Source organism: Alosa sapidissima, chromosome 5 (genome assembly GCF_018492685.1).
Source record: "Alosa sapidissima isolate fAloSap1 chromosome 5, fAloSap1.pri, whole genome shotgun sequence".
NCBI lineage: Eukaryota > Metazoa > Chordata > Actinopteri > Clupeiformes > Clupeidae > Alosa > Alosa sapidissima.
The window spans coordinates 26959993-26968142 of NC_055961.1; the positions used below are offsets into that span (position 1 = coordinate 26959993).

At 41.4% G+C, this 8150-nt stretch overlaps 1 long non-coding RNA gene across 1 annotated transcript; it reads right to left on the reverse strand.

Moving 5' to 3' along the window:
• Positions 1–4742: 4742 nt before the first annotated feature.
• LOC121708529 lies at positions 4743–7185 on the reverse strand. The gene is made up of 3 exons (XR_006031685.1): positions 7064–7185; positions 6835–6954; positions 4743–5041 (listed from the first exon to the last, which is right to left on the reverse strand). It is a non-coding gene; the product is annotated as an uncharacterized LOC121708529 (long non-coding RNA).
• Between the last annotated feature and the right edge of the window lie 965 nt (positions 7186–8150).

Here is an 8150-nt window from a genome sequence, read left to right on the forward strand (position 1 = left end):
TAGGCTATGCCGAAATAGTTTTCAACATTTTCAATATTAGTGTCGGGTGAATTGAAATGTTCTCAAAGTAGCCTTATGGCTGAAAGCTGCTTGGGACCCCCCCCCCCCCCCTTCCTGCACTCATTGTTTCAAAAGGAGTAATTTTGGCTTTGTCAGAACTGAAGAGCTGTGGACGGCACGGCACGGTATGCCCAATGAAAATAAATTAACGCAACACAACACAACACAGACCCCGCTTCTCTCGCGTCAGTCACTGACATGAACGAAACACAGAACCCGCTTCTCTCACGGCAGTCACTGACAGTAACCTAGAATAAATGCATGGGGAAAAACACTTCCCCATGACATCGTAAAACACTGAAAGTTAATATTTTGTCACTAGCAACATTCATCTGTCCTTTGTCAAATGTATTATGTTCCAAGTACCCTATGCGTAATTCTGCTTCATAAAGTTGAACAAATACATTTGCTTATTTCACAGAAAAATATAAATAGCCAGTCTACAGTGCAGAGTTGGTAAGTTATGGTAGGCCAACTTGCAGTGAACATACAAAGAGGGGAAATTATTTCTCTTGCAGCTGAGTAGCCTCAGGTGCGCACGTAGACATAAGGCCGAACATGCAAGCGCCAATGAATCGTGCTCTCACGGCAATCGCGCCGTTGAACTTAAATAGGTTAACATCACTCTAAGTTCGCCTTCAAGCAAGGAAAACGATGATTTGAAGACATCTGTTTCGTTGGAAGGGCAATGGGTAGCAACAGGGCAACACAGAGACAGGCCCGATGGCAGGGCTGTTATGAGAGTATTAAAATATAGGATATTCTACGGGAAAACATTAAAACGACAAGACAGCGGGGAAAGTTAAAATACGTGATAAACACGGAAAAAGTTGGCATGCATTGTTTCGGTCCCCGTGCACAGGGATTATTTGTCATACTATTAATCACATATGATTATTTGTGAAATTGTGCAAACAGGCGCAACACATTTGAAAAGGAAGGACTGGTAGCATGCAAGCTCACGGGAAAGATTGATTTAAGAATGTTATCACAAAGTGTGTGGTTGTGGCGCGGGCGGAAGACAATTGGCAAGGGAGGGTCATGTCTTTTTTTAACAATTCTGTCGGAGGGTCATTGAACAATTTCTAGCAGGCAAGAGAGGGTCATGCAACTTCCAACTGAAGCACTCAAAATTCCTCCGGTGGCCCCTTCAATAAATAACGATCAGTCCCTAGATTGCTGCTGGGCTATATGTCTTGGTTCTGTTAACAACTTATTGTCAAACGCATAGCCTATCTCGCGGTTGCATCCATTACAAACAAACATGCAATGTGAACGTCTGGGATTGGGGAGAGCACTAAATGCTCTTCTGAATAAGCACGAAGTCAAACCTTTAAATGAAAAACACTCTTTAATAATCCAAAAAAATAAACCGCTAATGAAGTAAACTTGTGACCATCAAAAATCGTTTATCGCTCGTAACTCCGTGATACCAGGACGTAACAGGAACGCATTTGGCTGAGCAACGGAGGTTAATATGCTCCATGTTTTGTCCAAATGATGACTGTCTATCATCGTTGCACTCGGAGAAAACGAATGTTTCATTCGTCCCCGTTTCAATCGTCCCGGTTGTACCTACTCAAAACGCAGATAGAACCTTATTATTCTAAGGTAGCGAAATAGCGTTCAGCATGATTCATGCCCAATTAATTCCCCCTGTTAAAGTGTTCGCCTTTGTAGTTTGGTTTCGTGATAGCCTATGATAAACGGCTTATGGCCAAATATGTGAAAACGTTAAAATACAGTAGGCGATGAACCCGGAAAAAGTTGACAGTGATTTTTTCATAATCACTTTGGAGGGTCATAGAAAAATGTATTGCTGGCGAGGGAGGGTCACGTCTTTTTGGACTAATGCTCCCCAAACTCCTCCGGTAGCCCCTTAAATAAATAACGAACAGTCCCTAATGAAGTAAACTTGTGACCATCAAAAATCGTTTATCGCCTGTAGGCCTAACTCCGTGATAACAGGACGTAACAGGAAGGCATTTGGCTGAGCAACGGAGGTTAATACTCTATATTTTGTCCAAATGATGTCTGTCTATCATCGTTGCACTCGGAGAAAACCAGAATGTTTCATTTGTCCTGCGTCTCTACGGCTGCAAACGGGATTCACTCGCAGTTAACCAAATATTTCTTTATTAGGGCAGGCATATTTCTGGCTATTACATTATTTCTAAACCAGTCTGCTAAAGTCTGTAGTGAAGTCTGTGTAGGGTTTTCCAGGCTCCATTTCTTTTTACGAGACACCCTGCTCACTTGAGCCATCTACCGGTTGTTTGGGTTGTTGCAGCGTCTCACTGGAAAAATACAAATTAAAGTCGCGTGATACCGCGTGATCCCACGCGCGGACCGCGAGTGAAGCTGGCCAATTCGAAGCACTGCCCACTGTATAGGTTATTCATGTTACAGAGGTGAAGTTTTACTTCTTAGAATTTGGAATTTTAATGAACCAATAACGTTTGTGTTTACCATCTCTGCTCGCGAAATTCACTCGAGATTGTCAGTCAGAATCTGAAGCTACTTTAGAATTCCTTTTCATTGCCATTTAGTGTGGAACAAGATTAAAAAATAGTTAAACTACAGTAGCTGTTGTGTTGGCTGACACTACTGTATACTTAGCTACTGCTTGGTCATTGGGTTTGGTAAATCCTAGCCTATAGCTGCACTTTACCGACACTGAGGATTAAAAACATTACACTCCGGATGACATCTCAACATCTTATCTGAAACCAATATCTGCTACCAGACGAAAGAAGACATATCCCTGACTAACTTGCTTCAGAAGACAGCTGGACGAAAGTCCCGACCAAAGAATCACTTTTAAGTAGCTAGGCTAACTTACAATAACAACGTTTACAACAAACAACATTTCATACAGAAAAGCTGAAAAACGAGACTGTGAGTTTGATAAAAAAAACTGTTTACCTTTATTGAGGCAATGGGACCGTGCAATCCTTGGAGTCTGCAAAAACAAGATTCAGCTGAATAGAATGATTGCTGAGGCCCTGCTGGATCCGGACTTCTACATTCCTGCCACACAGAATGGGCACAGCCTAACTCTGGCCGGTGTGGATGATGTAACGATAGAAATTATAAACGGGGAACTTCTAGAGCGTACAGACCTTACATCAAGTCATGAAGAGGCAGATCCCATCATTGCCCAACATGCCATAGCTCGATGTATTAAGGGAGAGAATGTTCGGGTGATCTCTGATGACACAGATGTGTTCATCCTTCTTCTCCACTTCTATGTCTCTTACAAGTGCACAAGTGCTCTCTATATGAGCTCCCCAGTTGCAGATCGGTCAACGGTAGATCTGAGAGCAACCGCGGAAAAAAACAAGGGCATGGCAAAGGCTATCCTGGTGATGCACGCTTTAACAGGAGCTGACACTGTCGCTGCAACTTACAATATAGGTAAAATGTCTGCACTTAACACCCTTCAAACAATAACCACAGAAAGCCTGTCCATCATTGGTGAACCTCTAGCAGATATTGAAGTGTGCAGCTCAGCAACTGCCTTCTTGATTGCCTGCTTTGGCAAGGCATATGCTGACTGTAGGACGATGACAGAGTGCCGTCTGAAAATGTGGAGGAAGAAAACTGGAACCGGTGCATCTATAAAACTGAGTGCTCTTCCTCCAACAACAGAAGCTTCTCAGGAAAACATAAAGAGCTCAGTACCAGGTGGCACACTGGTTTTCAGCCATGTCTGGTGTACCACCACCTCTCAATCCAAAAGATCATGGATGGGAGGAAGATGGTTCTGTCTTAAAGCCGCATACGGTTTACACCGGGGACAAAGTTGGCTCCTGATGAAATCCTAGAATTAGTCCGTTGTGGATGTGAAAAGTCTGGGTGTAAGGGGGCAAACTGCAAATGCCATCTTATTGGCTGTACAGTTTTTTGTGCATGTGAGGCTGGCCATAATTGTCTTAATCCACTGACAAAGAAGTCAAATGAAGATGAACTAGGCTTAGGTGATGACCAATAGGTTCACATTTTGTTCACATTTTTTCTAGAATATTTATCTTGTTGTTATAATTAAAATTTAATTGTAATATTTATTTTAAATAAATGTTTAAATCTTTACCTTTATCCCTGGCCTCTGCTGGTATCATTCTAAACGACGAAACAGTCAGTTAGCCTACATAATTTCATTATGGTGCTACTATTGTGTTTCTCTTGCAAACAGAAATATTTAAGTTGAGATATAGTCCTCAGTCATCTAAAATAAAATGGTAATTATCTAACATATGGTAACTTATCGGATTTTTACTCAAAATGAGAATGTAACTCTGACCTTGTAACCTTGAGAATGTAACTCTGACCTTGAAATGACCTTTATTTGACCTCTGACCTTTTCAGTTACCTCAAAAATGAACTAACCACCCCAGAAAACCTATAGTTTGATATCAAAACCATCAAAATTGATCTATTAGGCCCTGAAATATGATTTTTTTGTTTTGTTTTCAGCGTCTTCAGCAGCGGCCATTTTGGAAATATGCCAATAAAAAAATGGCCACCGCCTAAATTTGATGTTATCATCAAGAAATGTTGACTACATGCCCTAAGGATGCCAAAAATGCAAAAACCTCAACTTTTTTTTTTAAGGGGTTCAACTACATTTCCTCCTGCCCCGAAGGCTAGCGTTAAACGCTAATTAGCGGTTTGCAATAAAACGGGTCACATTCGACTAGCATGAAAATAAATCCCAGCGAACGGTCGAACTTGGTACACATGTGTTATTAACCCCTAGGTTCATTTTGTGCCGGAATTGTCCTTTAAGCATGATATTTGAGCTTCTAGGATCTTACAGAAGTCCATTCATAGCTTAAATGTCATAAGGAATTAAAACAGACAGCAGTTATAACCTACAGATAACAATATAATTTATTATAAACAATACAAACAAACAAATAAATAACTTAAAAGTCGTCCTCATCCATGCTGCTGCTATCCCTGGACACTGGATCATCACCTGAAAGAAGATGTTCATTAGATCTACAGATCGGCAGACATTTGGCTGCAGGTAATGTTTTTTTGTGCATCCTAATAAAGTTAAAGGGAGTCAATTGGCCTACTTTTCAATTGTTGGATGTGTTTGCAATACCATGTTGAGATTGCATTTGTAAAGAATACATGTATTGAATGATAAGGCTGCCATGATGCAGAGCTACAATGTTGGGAAGTTGAGGACAGAAAACAATCATATTAGGTTGATTAGAATTTCTGTGATAAAAAGTAAAAGCACTGTAGTTTTAGCTTCTAATGCAGAGCTATAGACAGTCAGCGTGTGCATGTGTCCTGATCAGACCTGGGGGTCGTTTCTAGAAAAGTTAGCAACAATGTTGCTCAACCACCATGGTACGACGCAACTTGCGACCAAACAACGACACTGTTACACCTGTTTCCAGAAAGCATCGTACCTGTCGCAATTCGCTACCTCCGACACCATAGTTCCAACAACGTTGTTGATGATGCAGCAATACATATCATTGGTGGAAACAGTGGCAACATGTAATACCCCACCCCCTAGAAATGTTCTGTCACGGCCTATGTTGACATGTTTCTAATCTAAACCGAGTGATTAATGCTGGTATTGTCATTGCCATCAGCCAAAACCTAAACCTATTGCAAGCATATAAAACAGTTAACTTAAGCAGACCAATATGAGTCATTATTTGTGTTAAATACCTATGTGTTGGAAAAAATATATAGCCTGGACAAATATCTGGGTATCCCATAGGTTATTAACTGTCTTGTGGCTTAACGGCAACGCGTTGGTGCACTGCGTGCTCGGCCGGAGTTCGCATCCTATCTCTTCTTTTCATCTCTGAGTAAGAGTAGGCCTACGAGACACAACAATAGGTTTTGACCATACATATTTATGTATATAGTTACTCTACATCGAGAGACCATAGGTACAATACATCAGTCAAAAACAATTGAATCTACGTGTCACACTAGTTCACCTGCAGGTAGCGAGAAGCAAGAGGACAATCTCACATCATAAGAAAATCGAACGTACAACGCTACACCACTACACCATTTAACACGGCTGTTGTTAGGGACTGTGAAGATTATAATACTAAAAGCAAGGCAATACTTTAATTAACATAAATAGCAAGAATGAGCCAAGTAGGGGAGTCAGTGTCTTAATCAAAATTAAGCTACAGGATAGATCAATCATTGAGTCACGAGATAAACATCCACTTAGCAAATTTTGGTTAGGCGGTTGTGATTTTTGGTTAGGCACTCCGGACACCAACAGGAACTACCAAGGAACGACACAAGTGCGACTGCCTAGGGGCAGTAGTTTAAACGACCAAACTTTGCGTCCTTGTTTGCGATTGAGAGTTCGAACTACCCTTTCTAGAAACACCAAATCCAAGAACGATGGAGCAAACTACCAAGGTTGCGACGCAAGTTAGCAAACGATGCTTTCTAGAAATGACCCCCTGTAGCAAACGATGCTTTCTAGAAACGACCCCCTGTATGATTCGCTCATTGGATAGCCTATTCAATTGAATAATAATAATAAAAACAATAGTCTAGGCACATAAACAAACTAAGTAATTGAATAATTGTTTTTACATAATGTATTATTGCAGTGTCAAGTTGTTTTGTTTTTTATTCAAATAGAATAACCAGTGCGGGAGTAATACATTATCACAAGTAATGTACTGCAACACCTGCATGTCATGCGTCCTTGACTCATTGTGTCTTCATTTCTTAAAAGCTGAAGGATCATGAAGCTTTGGCTGTGCATACCTCCCTGCTGTCTCCCAGCTCTCCTCTTCCTCCCTCCATTCCTGTCACCACTGTACTTCAGCCAGTTTTTCATGACTGCCTCACAGTCACTGGCGGTTATTGTTTGAACAGCCGATGCACCTGAACAGGTAACAGTTTTTTTTTTAACTCTTGTCAATGTAGTACAAACCTCATTCGATGCACACTCACAGGATGCTTATGTCAGCAATAGAGTGATTTGGTTACTTACCTCATATCACAGCAGTGATCTTAAAGGCTGCAAGTGCGAATTTGTCATCCGGGATGTGGCGCAGCATTCGCATTACCACATCCCCGGGGGTTGCAACCTCTCAGGATTGCGAGGTATGCAGTCTACAGATAAGAACAGAATGGATACTGACTGGATACAAATTGTGACCATACCAGGGCTTTCTTTTGTGGTTTGTCTTGTAATAACTCCTCAACTCTTATGAGGTCCTCATCACGTCATTGACAACTGGCTGGTGTTCTGCACCGGTTATCTGCTAGAAAGAGCCTGCAAAAGCAGGGTGTTCTGTCGAACCTGCACCTTCAGCTCCTCCAGTGCCCATAGTATGATGTGATCACGGTCTGTAGGACGGGTACGGGCCCTTGGTGGTGTAGCCGATGTTGATGGCTGGACAAGTACTGTGTATAAGAAGAGAAATGCTTTATTGGACAGTGGACATACTTGGGTCATTGTCTTGCTGAGTAATAACATGTAATGTTCATACACATGGCCCTGAATGGCGGTTTTGTTTCATCAGACCAAAGGACAGACATCCATTGTTCACTCAGTAACACATCATAGTCAGATTTATTTTTGTCTTAGTGAAATTGCAACTGTTTTGTACCAGTGTCTTCATTCTGAGGCATATGGCGGGGGAAAACAGGAGGTGGCTGGAGCTGGGGCTGTTATTGTGGACGGGGTTCTGCACGGTTGCACGGGACCAAAAAAACAAACAAACATAAAAAGGCATTTAAACTACTGCAATGTTGGAGTTGTTGGAGAGGCTGTTATCTAGCCTGATTATCTCTGTTATCTAGTGTGATATCAAAGAGGGAAAGCTTTTGATCACCTCTTCTTGGACAGGTATGGAGACAGCTCCTTTTGTAGAAGGCCTGCAATAGAACAACAGAATTATAAACTATGGTGGACTTGATTTTTTTTGTCAGTGTACAATGTATACTGCACAGTTCTTACATTCGCATTCGTTTGGCTCCCTTGTCCTCCGATGTAAGGGAATTTTCCCTCATACTGTAGATAGATAGATAGATACTTTATTGATCCCCAGGGGAAATTCAAGGTTTCAGTAGCA